Source organism: Hyla sarda, unplaced genomic scaffold, assembly GCF_029499605.1.
Source record: "Hyla sarda isolate aHylSar1 unplaced genomic scaffold, aHylSar1.hap1 scaffold_999, whole genome shotgun sequence".
NCBI classification, from domain to species: domain Eukaryota; kingdom Metazoa; phylum Chordata; class Amphibia; order Anura; family Hylidae; genus Hyla; species Hyla sarda.
In genome coordinates, this window is record NW_026611030.1 from 1 (window position 1) to 18000 (window position 18000).

Below are 18000 nucleotides of genomic sequence, written 5' to 3' on the forward strand. Positions count from 1 at the left end.
CATTTAATATATGGTCCCCAGATAGGGGACGTATCAGATATTAAACTGATAAGAACAGATACTGCACTTGATCTTAGCCAAAAGGCCGAGAAGCGATAACCGTGAAAGGGGCGGGCCCAACAAGGTCCCCTTCATGGGCACTATCACTGCTTGCTGTCAGGGAGGCTGCCAGACAATTTTCCATGCACACTCTGGGCTGGGGGGCAGTCAACCACCAGTACACACAGCAGAACCTAAACCCATACCATTATTGCTAAGCAGCAAGACAGGGGCCCATTGCACTCCCACGGGGCCTTTTTAAATGCAATCCATAACCCGGATTTGCCAGGAACCCTTCTTACTCCTCCTACTTGCATGTGACACTGGGCTTAGGATCTGCATAGGAAACACACACACAAGCACACACCTACCTTTGTTGCCTGCAGATGCCTCCTTGGCTGTCCCCAAACGGTATCAAACCAACACCCACGGGAAGCTGTAAGCATAGAGGACATGCCTGCACCCCATTGGACTTACCTGTGTGGGTTAAATCCGGGTTATTTGACAACCTATGGCGGTGATGGTTCTGCTCAGGCAGAGCAGTGCTGATGCTCCTCATAAAGCTGTCGCTGCTGTGAAGGTTCTAGGTGACATCACAAATCCCTATGGTTACATACACAACAAAGCTGGGTTGTTGTTGTTTACACTCTGCAAGGCCTGTGGAAGTGAGTGACATCATAGCACTGTAGTTCTGAGGGTTCAAGATGGATGCAACAATCTCCTGTTGCTTCTATGAAGGCCGTAATAGACGACATCACCAAACAGCTCCATAGTCACATACACAGCAAAGGAGAGATGTTGTTTACACCTAGTGATGTCAGTGGTATTGAGTGACATCACAGCACAGTGCTAAGGCTCCTGGGCCTGGACACAGCAGCGGCTGCAATATCTCAACGGAGAATACGTTTATATCTATGTGTGTGTGTGCGCATATATATATATATATATATATATATATATATATATATATATATATATTTCTCCGCCGAAATCACTTTTAAACCCATTTCCACCTTTTTTTCCCTTCTCTTCCTCTTACTTTTTTTTCACGTTTTTTTACGTTTTTCTCCTTTTCGCCTCTTTTCTGGGCGTATTATTCTTCTTTTTCTTCTTTTTTTTCGTCTAATGCATACCCCATCAGTGCAGCAATGCTTATTCAATACCGCCAGCAGATGGAGACACTGGGGGATAATTTTCTAAGGATTTATACTGATTTTTCCTGTCTGAATTTGTCGCACAGAAAGTTGCAGGCCAAATATGTGTGACATTTCTGCGACTTTAGCTTCTAGAGCATTTTTACAACATTATACATAGGTGCTGAATACATAAAAAGCGACTGTTCAGCGACAGACAAGTCGCATCGGCTGAAAGTAGGCCAGAATGTCAGTCCATGTTGGAGCAGGTTTAGATACAGTCTAAAGCATAGATCTCAAAGTCTGTGCACAGAATTTAGCAAGGGCCTCGCACCTTCTGATGCATCAGGTAGGTGCACAATAGCATAGCCTAACCCTCTGTACTTTGGTCTATATTGATGCGGGACATAGACAGCCAGCTGATGACCAATCCATTAGTGCAATGGATGGCTGGAAGCATTTGTCTTTGCCTTTGCAATACCACAGAAGCAATGCATGGTCAATGTACAGCAATGACACACCTGTGTGAACAGCCAGGAGACCCCCCCCCCCCCATGTTATGTTACATAGTTACATAGTTAGTACGGTCGAAAAAAGACATATGTCCATCAAGTTCAACCAGGGAATTAAGGGGTAGGGGTGTGGCGCGATATTGGGGAAGGGATGAGATTTTATATTTCTTCATAAGCATTAATCTTATTTTGTCAATTAGGAACATTCAGCACCCACCCGCTATCAAGGCAGCTGCCTATCATGTCATGCCCTACCTGCACAGGTGTGCTGGCTACTCAAATGATCCAATTAAGGAGGCCATTTAGTCAGCAGCAGCAGAAGTCCTGTGCCTGGACGCTCCAACAGGGGCCAGACACAAGCAGAAGCAGAAGCAGCAGAAGCAGCAGCAGCACCACCTTTTGTTTTTTGGCTGCAGCAGCAGCAAGGCCCACAGGGCTGGCTAGCTGGCTAGCCAGCAAGCAGGTAGCAATGAAAGTAGGAATCTTTCTTTTTAACCCTGTAAGGGGGTGGTGCACTGTACCCGAAGATACTGCCATATCGGGTCAATGCATAGGGCGACGGAAGCAAGCTTCGAAATCGGCCCCCGTTCTCAAAAATCCATTTAATATATGGTCCCCAGATAGGGGACGTATCAGATATTAAACTGATAAGAACAGATACTGCACTTGATCTTAGCCAAAAGGCCGAGAAGCGATAACCGTGAAAGGGGCGGGCCCAACAAGGTCCCCTTCATGGGCACTATCACTGCTTGCTGTCAGGGAGGCTGCCAGACAATTTTCCATGCACACTCTGGGCTGGGGGGCAGTCAACCACCAGTACACACAGCAGAACCTAAACCCATACCATTATTGCTAAGCAGCAAGACAGGGGCCCATTGCACTCCCACGGGGCCTTTTTAAATGCAATCCATAACCCGGATTTGCCAGGAACCCTTCTTACTCCTCCTACTTGCATGTGACACTGGGCTTAGGATCTGCATAGGAAACACACACACAAGCACACACCTACCTTTGTTGCCTGCAGATGCCTCCTTGGCTGTCCCCAAACGGTATCAAACCAACACCCACGGGAAGCTGTAAGCATAGAGGACATGCCTGCACCCCATTGGACTTACCTGTGTGGGTTAAATCCGGGTTATTTGACAACCTATGGCGGTGATGGTTCTGCTCAGGCAGAGCAGTGCTGATGCTCCTCATAAAGCTGTCGCTGCTGTGAAGGTTCTAGGTGACATCACAAATCCCTATGGTTACATACACAACAAAGCTGGGTTGTTGTTGTTTACACTCTGCAAGGCCTGTGGAAGTGAGTGACATCATAGCACTGTAGTTCTGAGGGTTCAAGATGGATGCAACAATCTCCTGTTGCTTCTATGAAGGCCGTAATAGACGACATCACCAAACAGCTCCATAGTCACATACACAGCAAAGGAGAGATGTTGTTTACACCTAGTGATGTCAGTGGTATTGAGTGACATCACAGCACAGTGCTAAGGCTCCTGGGCCTGGACACAGCAGCGGCTGCAATATCTCAACGGAGAATACGTTTATATCTATGTGTGTGTGTGCGCATATATATATATATATATATATATATATATATATATTTCTCCGCCGAAATCACTTTTAAACCCATTTCCACCTTTTTTTCCCTTCTCTTCCTCTTACTTTTTTTTCACGTTTTTTTACGTTTTTCTCCTTTTCGCCTCTTTTCTGGGCGTATTATTCTTCTTTTTCTTCTTTTTTTTCGTCTAATGCATACCCCATCAGTGCAGCAATGCTTATTCAATACCGCCAGCAGATGGAGACACTGGGGGATAATTTTCTAAGGATTTATACTGATTTTTCCTGTCTGAATTTGTCGCACAGAAAGTTGCAGGCCAAATATGTGTGACATTTCTGCGACTTTAGCTTCTAGAGCATTTTTACAACATTATACATAGGTGCTGAATACATAAAAAGCGACTGTTCAGCGACAGACAAGTCGCATCGGCTGAAAGTAGGCCAGAATGTCAGTCCATGTTGGAGCAGGTTTAGATACAGTCTAAAGCATAGATCTCAAAGTCTGTGCACAGAATTTAGCAAGGGCCTCGCACCTTCTGATGCATCAGGTAGGTGCACAATAGCATAGCCTAACCCTCTGTACTTTGGTCTATATTGATGCGGGACATAGACAGCCAGCTGATGACCAATCCATTAGTGCAATGGATGGCTGGAAGCATTTGTCTTTGCCTTTGCAATACCACAGAAGCAATGCATGGTCAATGTACAGCAATGACACACCTGTGTGAACAGCCAGGAGACCCCCCCCCCCCATGTTATGTTACATAGTTACATAGTTAGTACGGTCGAAAAAAGACATATGTCCATCAAGTTCAACCAGGGAATTAAGGGGTAGGGGTGTGGCGCGATATTGGGGAAGGGATGAGATTTTATATTTCTTCATAAGCATTAATCTTATTTTGTCAATTAGGAACATTCAGCACCCACCCGCTATCAAGGCAGCTGCCTATCATGTCATGCCCTACCTGCACAGGTGTGCTGGCTACTCAAATGATCCAATTAAGGAGGCCATTTAGTCAGCAGCAGCAGAAGTCCTGTGCCTGGACGCTCCAACAGGGGCCAGACACAAGCAGAAGCAGAAGCAGCAGAAGCAGCAGCAGCACCACCTTTTGTTTTTTGGCTGCAGCAGCAGCAAGGCCCACAGGGCTGGCTAGCTGGCTAGCCAGCAAGCAGGTAGCAATGAAAGTAGGAATCTTTCTTTTTAACCCTGTAAGGGGGTGGTGCACTGTACCCGAAGATACTGCCATATCGGGTCAATGCATAGGGCGACGGAAGCAAGCTTCGAAATCGGCCCCGTTCTCAAAAATCCATTTAATATATGGTCCCCAGATAGGGGACGTATCAGATATTAAACTGATAAGAACAGATACTACACTTGATCTTAGCCAAAAGGCCGAGAAGCGATAACCGTGAAAGGGGCGGGCCCAACAAGGTCCCCTTCATGGGCACTATCACTGCTTGCTGTCAGGGAGGCTGCCAGACAATTTTCCATGCACACTCTGGGCTGGGGGGCAGTCAACCACCAGTACACACAGCAGAACCTAAACCCATACCATTATTGCTAAGCAGCAAGACAGGGGCCCATTGCACTCCCACGGGGCCTTTTTAAATGCAATCCATAACCCGGATTTGCCAGGAACCCTTCTTACTCCTCCTACTTGCATGTGACACTGGGCTTAGGATCTGCATAGGAAACACACACACAAGCACACACCTACCTTTGTTGCCTGCAGATGCCTCCTTGGCTGTCCCCAAACGGTATCAAACCAACACCCACGGGAAGCTGTAAGCATAGAGGACATGCCTGCACCCCATTGGACTTACCTGTGTGGGTTAAATCCGGGTTATTTGACAACCTATGGCGGTGATGGTTCTGCTCAGGCAGAGCAGTGCTGATGCTCCTCATAAAGCTGTCGCTGCTGTGAAGGTTCTAGGTGACATCACAAATCCCTATGGTTACATACACAACAAAGCTGGGTTGTTGTTGTTTACACTCTGCAAGGCCTGTGGAAGTGAGTGACATCATAGCACTGTAGTTCTGAGGGTTCAAGATGGATGCAACAATCTCCTGTTGCTTCTATGAAGGCCGTAATAGACGACATCACCAAACAGCTCCATAGTCACATACACAGCAAAGGAGAGATGTTGTTTACACCTAGTGATGTCAGTGGTATTGAGTGACATCACAGCACAGTGCTAAGGCTCCTGGGCCTGGACACAGCAGCGGCTGCAATATCTCAACGGAGAATACGTTTATATCTATGTGTGTGTGTGCGCATATATATATATATATATATATATATATATATATATATATATATATATATTTCTCCGCCGAAATCACTTTTAAACCCATTTCCACCTTTTTTTCCCTTTTCTTCCTCTTACTTTTTTTTCACGTTTTTTACGTTTTTCTCCTTTTCGCCTCTTTTCTGGGCGTATTATTCTTCTTTTTCTTCTTTTTTTTCGTCTAATGCATACCCCATCAGTGCAGCAATGCTTATTCAATACCGCCAGCAGATGGAGACACTGGGGGATAATTTTCTAAGGATTTATACTGATTTTTCCTGTCTGAATTTGTCGCACAGAAAGTTGCAGGCCAAATATGTGTGACATTTCTGCGACTTTAGCTTCTAGAGCATTTTTACAACATTATACATAGGTGCTGAATACATAAAAAGCGACTGTTCAGCGACAGACAAGTCGCATCGGCTGAAAGTAGGCCAGAATGTCAGTCCATGTTGGAGCAGGTTTAGATACAGTCTAAAGCATAGATCTCAAAGTCTGTGCACAGAATTTAGCAAGGGCCTCGCACCTTCTGATGCATCAGGTAGGTGCACAATAGCATAGCCTAACCCTCTGTACTTTGGTCTATATTGATGCGGGACATAGACAGCCAGCTGATGACCAATCCATTAGTGCAATGGATGGCTGGAAGCATTTGTCTTTGCCTTTGCAATACCACAGAAGCAATGCATGGTCAATGTACAGCAATGACACACCTGTGTGAACAGCCAGGGGACCCCCCCCCCATGTTATGTTACATAGTTACATAGTTAGTACGGTCGAAAAAAGACATATGTCCATCAAGTTCAACCAGGGAATTAAGGGGTAGGGGTGTGGCGCGATATTGGGGAAGGGATGAGATTTTATATTTCTTCATAAGCATTAATCTTATTTTGTCAATTAGGAACATTCAGCACCCACCCGCTATCAAGGCAGCTGCCTATCATGTCATGCCCTACCTGCACAGGTGTGCTGGCTACTCAAATGATCCAATTAAGGAGGCCATTTAGTCAGCAGCAGCAGAAGTCCTGTGCCTGGACGCTCCAACAGGGGCCAGACACAAGCAGAAGCAGAAGCAGCAGAAGCAGCAGCAGCACCACCTTTTGTTTTTTGGCTGCAGCAGCAGCAAGGCCCACAGGGCTGGCTAGCTGGCTAGCCAGCAAGCAGGTAGCAATGAAAGTAGGAATCTTTCTTTTTAACCCTGTAAGGGGGTGGTGCACTGTACCCGAAGATACTGCCATATCGGGTCAATGCATAGGGCGACGGAAGCAAGCTTCGAAATCGGCCCCCGTTCTCAAAAATCCATTTAATATATGGTCCCCAGATAGGGGACGTATCAGATATTAAACTGATAAGAACAGATACTACACTTGATCTTAGCCAAAAGGCCGAGAAGCGATAACCGTGAAAGGGGCGGGCCCAACAAGGTCCCCTTCATGGGCACTATCACTGCTTGCTGTCAGGGAGGCTGCCAGACAATTTTCCATGCACACTCTGGGCTGGGGGGCAGTCAACCACCAGTACACACAGCAGAACCTAAACCCATACCATTATTGCTAAGCAGCAAGACAGGGGCCCATTGCACTCCCACGGGGCCTTTTTAAATGCAATCCATAACCCGGATTTGCCAGGAACCCTTCTTACTCCTCCTACTTGCATGTGACACTGGGCTTAGGATCTGCATAGGAAACACACACACAAGCACACACCTACCTTTGTTGCCTGCAGATGCCTCCTTGGCTGTCCCCAAACGGTATCAAACCAACACCCACGGGAAGCTGTAAGCATAGAGGACATGCCTGCACCCCATTGGACTTACCTGTGTGGGTTAAATCCGGGTTATTTGACAACCTATGGCGGTGATGGTTCTGCTCAGGCAGAGCAGTGCTGATGCTCCTCATAAAGCTGTCGCTGCTGTGAAGGTTCTAGGTGACATCACAAATCCCTATGGTTACATACACAACAAAGCTGGGTTGTTGTTGTTTACACTCTGCAAGGCCTGTGGAAGTGAGTGACATCATAGCACTGTAGTTCTGAGGGTTCAAGATGGATGCAACAATCTCCTGTTGCTTCTATGAAGGCCGTAATAGACGACATCACCAAACAGCTCCATAGTCACATACACAGCAAAGGAGAGATGTTGTTTACACCTAGTGATGTCAGTGGTATTGAGTGACATCACAGCACAGTGCTAAGGCTCCTGGGCCTGGACACAGCAGCGGCTGCAATATCTCAACGGAGAATACGTTTATATCTATGTGTGTGTGTGCGCATATATATATATATATATATATATATATATATATATATATATATATCTCCGCCGAAATCACTTTTAAACCCATTTCCACCTTTTTTTCCCTTCTCTTCCTCTTACTTTTTTTTCACGTTTTTTTACGTTTTTCTCCTTTTCGCCTCTTTTCTGGGCGTATTATTCTTCTTTTTCTTCTTTTTTTTCGTCTAATGCATACCCCATCAGTGCAGCAATGCTTATTCAATACCGCCAGCAGATGGAGACACTGGGGGATAATTTTCTAAGGATTTATACTGATTTTTCCTGTCTGAATTTGTCGCACAGAAAGTTGCAGGCCAAATATGTGTGACATTTCTGCGACTTTAGCTTCTAGAGCATTTTTACAACATTATACATAGGTGCTGAATACATAAAAAGCGACTGTTCAGCGACAGACAAGTCGCATCGGCTGAAAGTAGGCCAGAATGTCAGTCCATGTTGGAGCAGGTTTAGATACAGTCTAAAGCATAGATCTCAAAGTCTGTGCACAGAATTTAGCAAGGGCCTCGCACCTTCTGATGCATCAGGTAGGTGCACAATAGCATAGCCTAACCCTCTGTACTTTGGTCTATATTGATGCGGGACATAGACAGCCAGCTGATGACCAATCCATTAGTGCAATGGATGGCTGGAAGCATTTGTCTTTGCCTTTGCAATACCACAGAAGCAATGCATGGTCAATGTACAGCAATGACACACCTGTGTGAACAGCCAGGAGACCCCCCCCCCCCCATGTTATGTTACATAGTTACATAGTTAGTACGGTCGAAAAAAGACATATGTCCATCAAGTTCAACCAGGGAATTAAGGGGTAGGGGTGTGGCGCGATATTGGGGAAGGGATGAGATTTTATATTTCTTCATAAGCATTAATCTTATTTTGTCAATTAGGAACATTCAGCACCCACCCGCTATCAAGGCAGCTGCCTATCATGTCATGCCCTACCTGCACAGGTGTGCTGGCTACTCAAATGATCCAATTAAGGAGGCCATTTAGTCAGCAGCAGCAGAAGTCCTGTGCCTGGACGCTCCAACAGGGGCCAGACACAAGCAGAAGCAGAAGCAGCAGAAGCAGCAGCAGCACCACCTTTTGTTTTTTGGCTGCAGCAGCAGCAAGGCCCACAGGGCTGGCTAGCTGGCTAGCCAGCAAGCAGGTAGCAATGAAAGTAGGAATCTTTCTTTTTAACCCTGTAAGGGGGTGGTGCACTGTACCCGAAGATACTGCCATATCGGGTCAATGCATAGGGCGACGGAAGCAAGCTTCGAAATCGGCCCCCGTTCTCAAAAATCCATTTAATATATGGTCCCCAGATAGGGGACGTATCAGATATTAAACTGATAAGAACAGATACTACACTTGATCTTAGCCAAAAGGCCGAGAAGCGATAACCGTGAAAGGGGCGGGCCCAACAAGGTCCCCTTCATGGGCACTATCACTGCTTGCTGTCAGGGAGGCTGCCAGACAATTTTCCATGCACACTCTGGGCTGGGGGGCAGTCAACCACCAGAACACACAGCAGAACCTAAACCCATACCATTATTGCTAAGCAGCAAGACAGGGGCCCATTGCACTCCCACGGGGCCTTTTTAAATGCAATCCATAACCCGGATTTGCCAGGAACCCTTCTTACTCCTCCTACTTGCATGTGACACTGGGCTTAGGATCTGCATAGGAAACACACACACAAGCACACACCTACCTTTGTTGCCTGCAGATGCCTCCTTGGCTGTCCCCAAACGGTATCAAACCAACACCCACGGGAAGCTGTAAGCATAGAGGACATGCCTGCACCCCATTGGACTTACCTGTGTGGGTTAAATCCGGGTTATTTGACAACCTATGGCGGTGATGGTTCTGCTCAGGCAGAGCAGTGCTGATGCTCCTCATAAAGCTGTCGCTGCTGTGAAGGTTCTAGGTGACATCACAAATCCCTATGGTTACATACACAACAAAGCTGGGTTGTTGTTGTTTACACTCTGCAAGGCCTGTGGAAGTGAGTGACATCATAGCACTGTAGTTCTGAGGGTTCAAGATGGATGCAACAATCTCCTGTTGCTTCTATGAAGGCCGTAATAGACGACATCACCAAACAGCTCCATAGTCACATACACAGCAAAGGAGAGATGTTGTTTACACCTAGTGATGTCAGTGGTATTGAGTGACATCACAGCACAGTGCTAAGGCTCCTGGGCCTGGACACAGCAGCGGCTGCAATATCTCAACGGAGAATACGTTTATATCTATGTGTGTGTGTGCGCATATATATATATATATATATATATATATATATATATATATATATATTTCTCCGCCGAAATCACTTTTAAACCCATTTCCACCTTTTTTTCCCTTCTCTTCCTCTTACTTTTTTTTCACGTTTTTTTACGTTTTTCTCCTTTTCGCCTCTTTTCTGGGCGTATTAGTCTTCTTTTTCTTCTTTTTTTTCGTCTAATGCATACCCCATCAGTGCAGCAATGCTTATTCAATACCGCCAGCAGATGGAGACACTGGGGGATAATTTTCTAAGGATTTATACTGATTTTTCCTGTCTGAATTTGTCGCACAGAAAGTTGCAGGCCAAATATGTGTGACATTTCTGCGACTTTAGCTTCTAGAGCATTTTTACAACATTATACATAGGTGCTGAATACATAAAAAGCGACTGTTCAGCGACAGACAAGTCGCATCGGCTGAAAGTAGGCCAGAATGTCAGTCCATGTTGGAGCAGGTTTAGATACAGTCTAAAGCATAGATCTCAAAGTCTGTGCACAGAATTTAGCAAGGGCCTCGCACCTTCTGATGCATCAGGTAGGTGCACAATAGCATAGCCTAACCCTCTGTACTTTGGTCTATATTGATGCGGGACATAGACAGCCAGCTGATGACCAATCCATTAGTGCAATGGATGGCTGGAAGCATTTGTCTTTGCCTTTGCAATACCACAGAAGCAATGCATGGTCAATGTACAGCAATGATACACCTGTGTGAACAGCCAGGAGACCCCCCCCCCCCCCCATGTTATGTTACATAGTTACATAGTTAGTACGGTCGAAAAAAGACATATGTCCATCAAGTTCAACCAGGGAATTAAGGGGTAGGGGTGTGGCGCGATATTGGGGAAGGGATGAGATTTTATATTTCTTCATAAGCATTAATCTTATTTTGTCAATTAGGAACATTCAGCACCCACCCGCTATCAAGGCAGCTGCCTATCATGTCATGCCCTACCTGCACAGGTGTGCTGGCTACTCAAATGATCCAATTAAGGAGGCCATTTAGTCAGCAGCAGCAGAAGTCCTGTGCCTGGACGCTCCAACAGGGGCCAGACACAAGCAGAAGCAGAAGCAGCAGAAGCAGCAGCAGCACCACCTTTTGTTTTTTGGCTGCAGCAGCAGCAAGGCCCACAGGGCTGGCTAGCTGGCTAGCCAGCAAGCAGGTAGCAATGAAAGTAGGAATCTTTCTTTTTAACCCTGTAAGGGGGTGGTGCACTGTACCCGAAGATACTGCCATATCGGGTCAATGCATAGGGCGACGGAAGCAAGCTTCGAAATCGGCCCCCGTTCTCAAAAATCCATTTAATATATGGTCCCCAGATAGGGGACGTATCAGATATTAAACTGATAAGAACAGATACTACACTTGATCTTAGCCAAAAGGCCGAGAAGCGATAACCGTGAAAGGGGCGGGCCCAACAAGGTCCCCTTCATGGGCACTATCACTGCTTGCTGTCAGGGAGGCTGCCAGACAATTTTCCATGCACACTCTGGGCTGGGGGGCAGTCAACCACCAGTACACACAGCAGAACCTAAACCCATACCATTATTGCTAAGCAGCAAGACAGGGGCCCATTGCACTCCCACGGGGCCTTTTTAAATGCAATCCATAACCCGGATTTGCCAGGAACCCTTCTTACTCCTCCTACTTGCATGTGACACTGGGCTTAGGATGTGCATAGGAAACACACACACAAGCACACACCTACCTTTGTTGCCTGCAGATGCCTCCTTGGCTGTCCCCAAACGGTATCAAACCAACACCCACGGGAAGCTGTAAGCATAGAGGACATGCCTGCACCCCATTGGACTTACCTGTGTGGGTTAAATCCGGGTTATTTGACAACCTATGGCGGTGATGGTTCTGCTCAGGCAGAGCAGTGCTGATGCTCCTCATAAAGCTGTCGCTGCTGTGAAGGTTCTAGGTGACATCACAAATCCCTATGGTTACATACACAACAAAGCTGGGTTGTTGTTGTTTACACTCTGCAAGGCCTGTGGAAGTGAGTGACATCATAGCACTGTAGTTCTGAGGGTTCAAGATGGATGCAACAATCTCCTGTTGCTTCTATGAAGGCCGTAATAGACGACATCACCAAACAGCTCCATAGTCACATACACAGCAAAGGAGAGATGTTGTTTACACCTAGTGATGTCAGTGGTATTGAGTGACATCACAGCACAGTGCTAAGGCTCCTGGGCCTGGACACAGCAGCGGCTGCAATATCTCAATGGAGAATACGTTTATATCTATGTGTGTGTGTGCGCATATATATATATATATATATATATATATATATATATATATATATATATTTCTCCGCCAAAATCACTTTTAAACCCATTTCCACCTTTTTTTCCCTTCTCTTCCTCTTACTTTTTTTTCACGTTTTTTTACGTTTTTCTCCTTTTCGCCTCTTTTCTGGGCGTATTATTCTTCTTTTTCTTCTTTTTTTTCGTCTAATGCATACCCCATCAGTGCAGCAATGCTTATTCAATACCGCCAGCAGATGGAGACACTGGGGGATAATTTTCTAAGGATTTATACTGATTTTTCCTGTCTGAATTTGTCGCACAGAAAGTTGCAGGCCAAATATGTGTGACATTTCTGCGACTTTAGCTTCTAGAGCATTTTTACAACATTATACATAGGTGCTGAATACATAAAAAGCGACTGTTCAGCGACAGACAAGTCGCATCGGCTGAAAGTAGGCCAGAATGTCAGTCCATGTTGGAGCAGGTTTAGATACAGTCTAAAGCATAGATCTCAAAGTCTGTGCACAGAATTTAGCAAGGGCCTCGCACCTTCTGATGCATCAGGTAGGTGCACAATAGCATAGCCTAACCCTCTGTACTTTGGTCTATATTGATGCGGGACATAGACAGCCAGCTGATGACCAATCCATTAGTGCAATGGATGGCTGGAAGCATTTGTCTTTGCCTTTGCAATACCACAGAAGCAATGCATGGTCAATGTACAGCAATGACACACCTGTGTGAACAGCCAGGAGACCCCCCCCCCCCATGTTATGTTACATAGTTACATAGTTAGTACGGTCGAAAAAAGACATATGTCCATCAAGTTCAACCAGGGAATTAAGGGGTAGGGGTGTGGCGCGATATTGGGGAAGGGATGAGATTTTATATTTCTTCATAAGCATTAATCTTATTTTGTCAATTAGGAACATTCAGCACCCACCCGCTATCAAGGCAGCTGCCTATCATGTCATGCCCTACCTGCACAGGTGTGCTGGCTACTCAAATGATCCAATTAAGGAGGCCATTTAGTCAGCAGCAGCAGAAGTCCTGTGCCTGGACGCTCCAACAGGGGCCAGACACAAGCAGAAGCAGAAGCAGCAGAAGCAGCAGCAGCACCACCTTTTGTTTTTTGGCTGCAGCAGCAGCAAGGCCCACAGGGCTGGCTAGCTGGCTAGCCAGCAAGCAGGTAGCAATGAAAGTAGGAATCTTTCTTTTTAACCCTGTAAGGGGGTGGTGCACTGTACCCGAAGATACTGCCATATCGGGTCAATGCATAGGGCGACGGAAGCAAGCTTCGAAATCGGCCCCCGTTCTCAAAAATCCATTTAATATATGGTCCCCAGATAGGGGACGTATCAGATATTAAACTGATAAGAACAGATACTACACTTGATCTTAGCCAAAAGGCCGAGAAGCGATAACCGTGAAAGGGGCGGGCCCAACAAGGTCCCCTTCATGGGCACTATCACTGCTTGCTGTCAGGGAGGCTGCCAGACAATTTTCCATGCACACTCTGGGCTGGGGGGCAGTCAACCACCAGTACACACAGCAGAACCTAAACCCATACCATTATTGCTAAGCAGCAAGACAGGGGCCCATTGCACTCCCACGGGGCCTTTTTAAATGCAATCCATAACCCGGATTTGCCAGGAACCCTTCTTACTCCTCCTACTTGCATGTGACACTGGGCTTAGGATCTGCATAGGAAACACACACACAAGCACACACCTACCTTTGTTGCCTGCAGATGCCTCCTTGGCTGTCCCCAAACGGTATCAAACCAACACCCACGGGAAGCTGTAAGCATAGAGGACATGCCTGCACCCCATTGGACTTACCTGTGTGGGTTAAATCCGGGTTATTTGACAACCTATGGCGGTGATGGTTCTGCTCAGGCAGAGCAGTGCTGATGCTCCTCATAAAGCTGTCGCTGCTGTGAAGGTTCTAGGTGACATCACAAATCCCTATGGTTACATACACAACAAAGCTGGGTTGTTGTTGTTTACACTCTGCAAGGCCTGTGGAAGTGAGTGACATCATAGCACTGTAGTTCTGAGGGTTCAAGATGGATGCAACAATCTCCTGTTGCTTCTATGAAGGCCGTAATAGACGACATCACCAAACAGCTCCATAGTCACATACACAGCAAAGGAGAGATGTTGTTTACACCTAGTGATGTCAGTGGTATTGAGTGACATCACAGCACAGTGCTAAGGCTCCTGGGCCTGGACACAGCAGCGGCTGCAATATCTCAACGGAGAATACGTTTATATCTATGTGTGTGTGTGCGCATATATATATATATATATATATATATATATATATATATATATATATATATATATTTCTCCGCCGAAATCACTTTTAAACCCATTTCCACCTTTTTTTCCCTTCTCTTCCTCTTACTTTTTTTTCACGTTTTTTTACGTTTTTCTCCTTTTCGCCTCTTTTCTGGGCGTATTATTCTTCTTTTTCTTCTTTTTTTTCGTCTAATGCATACCCCATCAGTGCAGCAATGCTTATTCAATACCGCCAGCAGATGGAGACACTGGGGGATAATTTTCTAAGGATTTATACTGATTTTTCCTGTCTGAATTTGTCGCACAGAAAGTTGCAGGCCAAATATGTGTGACATTTCTGCGACTTTAGCTTCTAGAGCATTTTTACAACATTATACATAGGTGCTGAATACATAAAAAGCGACTGTTCAGCGACAGACAAGTCGCATCGGCTGAAAGTAGGCCAGAATGTCAGTCCATGTTGGAGCAGGTTTAGATACAGTCTAAAGCATAGATCTCAAAGTCTGTGCACAGAATTTAGCAAGGGCCTCGCACCTTCTGATGCATCAGGTAGGTGCACAATAGCATAGCCTAACCCTCTGTACTTTGGTCTATATTGATGCGGGACATAGACAGCCAGCTGATGACCAATCCATTAGTGCAATGGATGGCTGGAAGCATTTGTCTTTGCCTTTGCAATACCACAGAAGCAATGCATGGTCAATGTACAGCAATGACACACCTGTGTGAACAGCCAGGAGACCCCCCCCCCCCATGTTATGTTACATAGTTACATAGTTAGTACGGTCGAAAAAAGACATATGTCCATCAAGTTCAACCAGGGAATTAAGGGGTAGGGGTGTGGCGCGATATTGGGGAAGGGATGAGATTTTATATTTCTTCATAAGCATTAATCTTATTTTGTCAATTAGGAACATTCAGCACCCACCCGCTATCAAGGCAGCTGCCTATCATGTCATGCCCTACCTGCACAGGTGTGCTGGCTACTCAAATGATCCAATTAAGGAGGCCATTTAGTCAGCAGCAGCAGAAGTCCTGTGCCTGGACGCTCCAACAGGGGCCAGACACAAGCAGAAGCAGAAGCAGCAGAAGCAGCAGCAGCACCACCTTTTGTTTTTTGGCTGCAGCAGCAGCAAGGCCCACAGGGCTGGCTAGCTGGCTAGCCAGCAAGCAGGTAGCAATGAAAGTAGGAATCTTTCTTTTTAACCCTGTAAGGGGGTGGTGCACTGTACCCGAAGATACTGCCATATCGGGTCAATGCATAGGGCGACGGAAGCAAGCTTCGAAATCGGCCCCCGTTCTCAAAAATCCATTTAATATATGGTCCCCAGATAGGGGACGTATCAGATATTAAACTGATAAGAACAGATTTTTTTTTTTTTTTTTATTTTAAAGCCGAGGAACGTGCTTTCGATTCACCCAAAGTGCAAGAAAAAGTGCAAACGTGTTACACTAAAAAAACGTGCACAAAGGATGCGGTCTATCGCAAGCCCTTCTCCGATAGGAGAGAGGCCCCCCAACAAACCTTACCCTTCGCCTCCGGACCAAAAGGTACCTGCGAGGTTCCAGGTTCGATGTCCCTTTTCGCCAAAGCTACTAGGGGACCACAAATGCTCCCGGCATCCCCCTTGGCGTTGGCCAAGGTATCTGCCCGCAGAGCCGATTGCGGTAGGTACCCTGCCAAAGCAGGGGTACCCGGGGTGTTTGCAGGGAGGTGCGGAACCTAATGGCCACACACACCTCCCCTAGACCGCCAGGAGGGACACCCAGAAGGGCTACCGCATCCTGACAAATCCTGTGAACACACAACACGCAAAAAGTGACACAGTGAGACAAAAAAATAAATAAGTGAATGTGTGCAGATATACTGCCCGGACATCCGGCCGGATCTATAAAAATTTCTCTGATCCTAGCCAGAAGGCCGGAATCAAGAGGTGAGTGCCACAAGGTGAAGAGATTATGGTGCCCGTGCTTCAACTCAGTGAGCCTATTCTCCCAGTGAGTTTCGGCACCTCGGGGTCACCACTCCCCGAGGCACAAAAGTACCTCGGCTCTAGACCCTCTCAGCCTCACAGATACTACACTTGATCTTAGCCAAAAGGCCGAGAAGCGATAACCGTGAAAGGGGCGGGCCCAACAAGGTCCCCTTCATGGGCACTATCACTGCTTGCTGTCAGGGAGGCTGCCAGACAATTTTCCATGCACACTCTGGGCTGGGGGGCAGTCAACCACCAGTTACACACAGCAGAACCTAAACCCATACCATTATTGCTAAGCAGCAAGACAGGGGCCCATTGCACTCCCACGGGCCTTTTAAATGCAATCCATAACCCCGGATTTGCCAGGAACCCTTCTTACTCCTCCTACTTGCATGTGACACTGGGCTTAGGATCTGCATAGGAAACACACACACAGCACACACCTACCTTTGTTGCCTGCAGATGCCTCCTTGGCTGTCCCCAAACGGTATCAAACCAACACCCACGGGAAGCTGTAAGCATAGAGGACATGCCTGCACCCCATTGGACTTACCTGTGTGGGTTAAATCCGGGTTATTTGACAACCTATGGCGGTGATGGTTCTGCTCAGGCAGAGCAGTGCTGATGCTCCTCATAAAGCTGTCGCTGCTGTGAAGGTTCTAGGTGACATCACAAATCCCTATGGTTACATACACAACAAAGCTGGGTTGTTGTTGTTTACACTCTGCAAGGCCTGTGGAAGTGAGTGACATCATAGCACTGTAGTTCTGAGGGTTCAAGATGGATGCAACAATCTCCTGTTGCTTCTATGAAGGCCGTAATAGACGACATCACCAAACAGCTCCATAGTCACATACACAGCAAAGGAGAGATGTTGTTTACACCTAGTGATGTCAGTGGTATTGAGTGACATCACAGCACAGTGCTAAGGCTCCTGGGCCTGGACAACAGCAGCGGCTGCAATATCTCAACGGAGAATACGTTTATATCTATGTGTGTGTGTGCGCATATATATATATATATATATATATATATATATATATATATATATATATATTTCTCCGCCAAAATCACTTTTAAACCCATTTCCACCTTTTTTTCCCTTCTCTTCCTCTTACTTTTTTTTCACGTTTTTTTACGTTTTTCTCCTTTTCGCCTCTTTTCTGGGCGTATTATTCTTCTTTTTCTTCTTTTTTTTCGTCTAATGCATACCCCATCAGTGCAGCAATGCTTATTCAATACCGCCAGCAGATGGAGACACTGGGGGATAATTTTCTAAGGATTTATACTGATTTTTCCTGTCTGAATTTGTCGCACAGAAAGTTGCAGGCCAAATATGTGTGACATTTCTGCGACTTTAGCTTCT

The 18000-nt window shown here is 46.2% G+C and overlaps 7 non-coding genes and 2 pseudogenes across 7 annotated transcripts; all 9 read right to left on the minus strand.

The window, feature by feature from the left end:
* Nucleotides 1–97, minus strand: LOC130351836 (U2 spliceosomal RNA; annotated as a pseudogene; the record flags this gene model as incomplete).
* Nucleotides 98–2189: 2092 nt separating this feature from the next.
* On the minus strand, nucleotides 2190–2380 carry LOC130351893 (U2 spliceosomal RNA). The gene has a single exon (XR_008888421.1). It is a non-coding gene; the product is annotated as a U2 spliceosomal RNA (small nuclear RNA).
* Nucleotides 2381–4459: 2079 nt separating this feature from the next.
* On the minus strand, nucleotides 4460–4649 carry LOC130351890 (U2 spliceosomal RNA). Its single transcript, XR_008888419.1, has one exon. It is a non-coding gene; the product is annotated as a U2 spliceosomal RNA (small nuclear RNA).
* Nucleotides 4650–6739: 2090 nt separating this feature from the next.
* LOC130351831 (U2 spliceosomal RNA) lies at nucleotides 6740–6930 on the minus strand. The gene has a single exon (XR_008888369.1). It is a non-coding gene; the product is annotated as a U2 spliceosomal RNA (small nuclear RNA).
* Nucleotides 6931–9018: 2088 nt separating this feature from the next.
* Nucleotides 9019–9209, minus strand: LOC130351852 (U2 spliceosomal RNA). The gene has a single exon (XR_008888385.1). It is a non-coding gene; the product is annotated as a U2 spliceosomal RNA (small nuclear RNA).
* Nucleotides 9210–11301: 2092 nt separating this feature from the next.
* LOC130351864 (U2 spliceosomal RNA) lies at nucleotides 11302–11492 on the minus strand. The gene has a single exon (XR_008888396.1). It is a non-coding gene; the product is annotated as a U2 spliceosomal RNA (small nuclear RNA).
* Nucleotides 11493–13583: 2091 nt separating this feature from the next.
* On the minus strand, nucleotides 13584–13774 carry LOC130351877 (U2 spliceosomal RNA). The gene has a single exon (XR_008888407.1). It is a non-coding gene; the product is annotated as a U2 spliceosomal RNA (small nuclear RNA).
* A 2097-nt stretch (nucleotides 13775–15871) lies between these two features.
* LOC130351837 (U2 spliceosomal RNA) lies at nucleotides 15872–16055 on the minus strand. The gene has a single exon (XR_008888373.1). It is a non-coding gene; the product is annotated as a U2 spliceosomal RNA (small nuclear RNA).
* A 637-nt stretch (nucleotides 16056–16692) lies between these two features.
* Nucleotides 16693–16769, minus strand: LOC130351840 (U2 spliceosomal RNA; annotated as a pseudogene).
* Between the last annotated feature and the right edge of the window lie 1231 nt (nucleotides 16770–18000).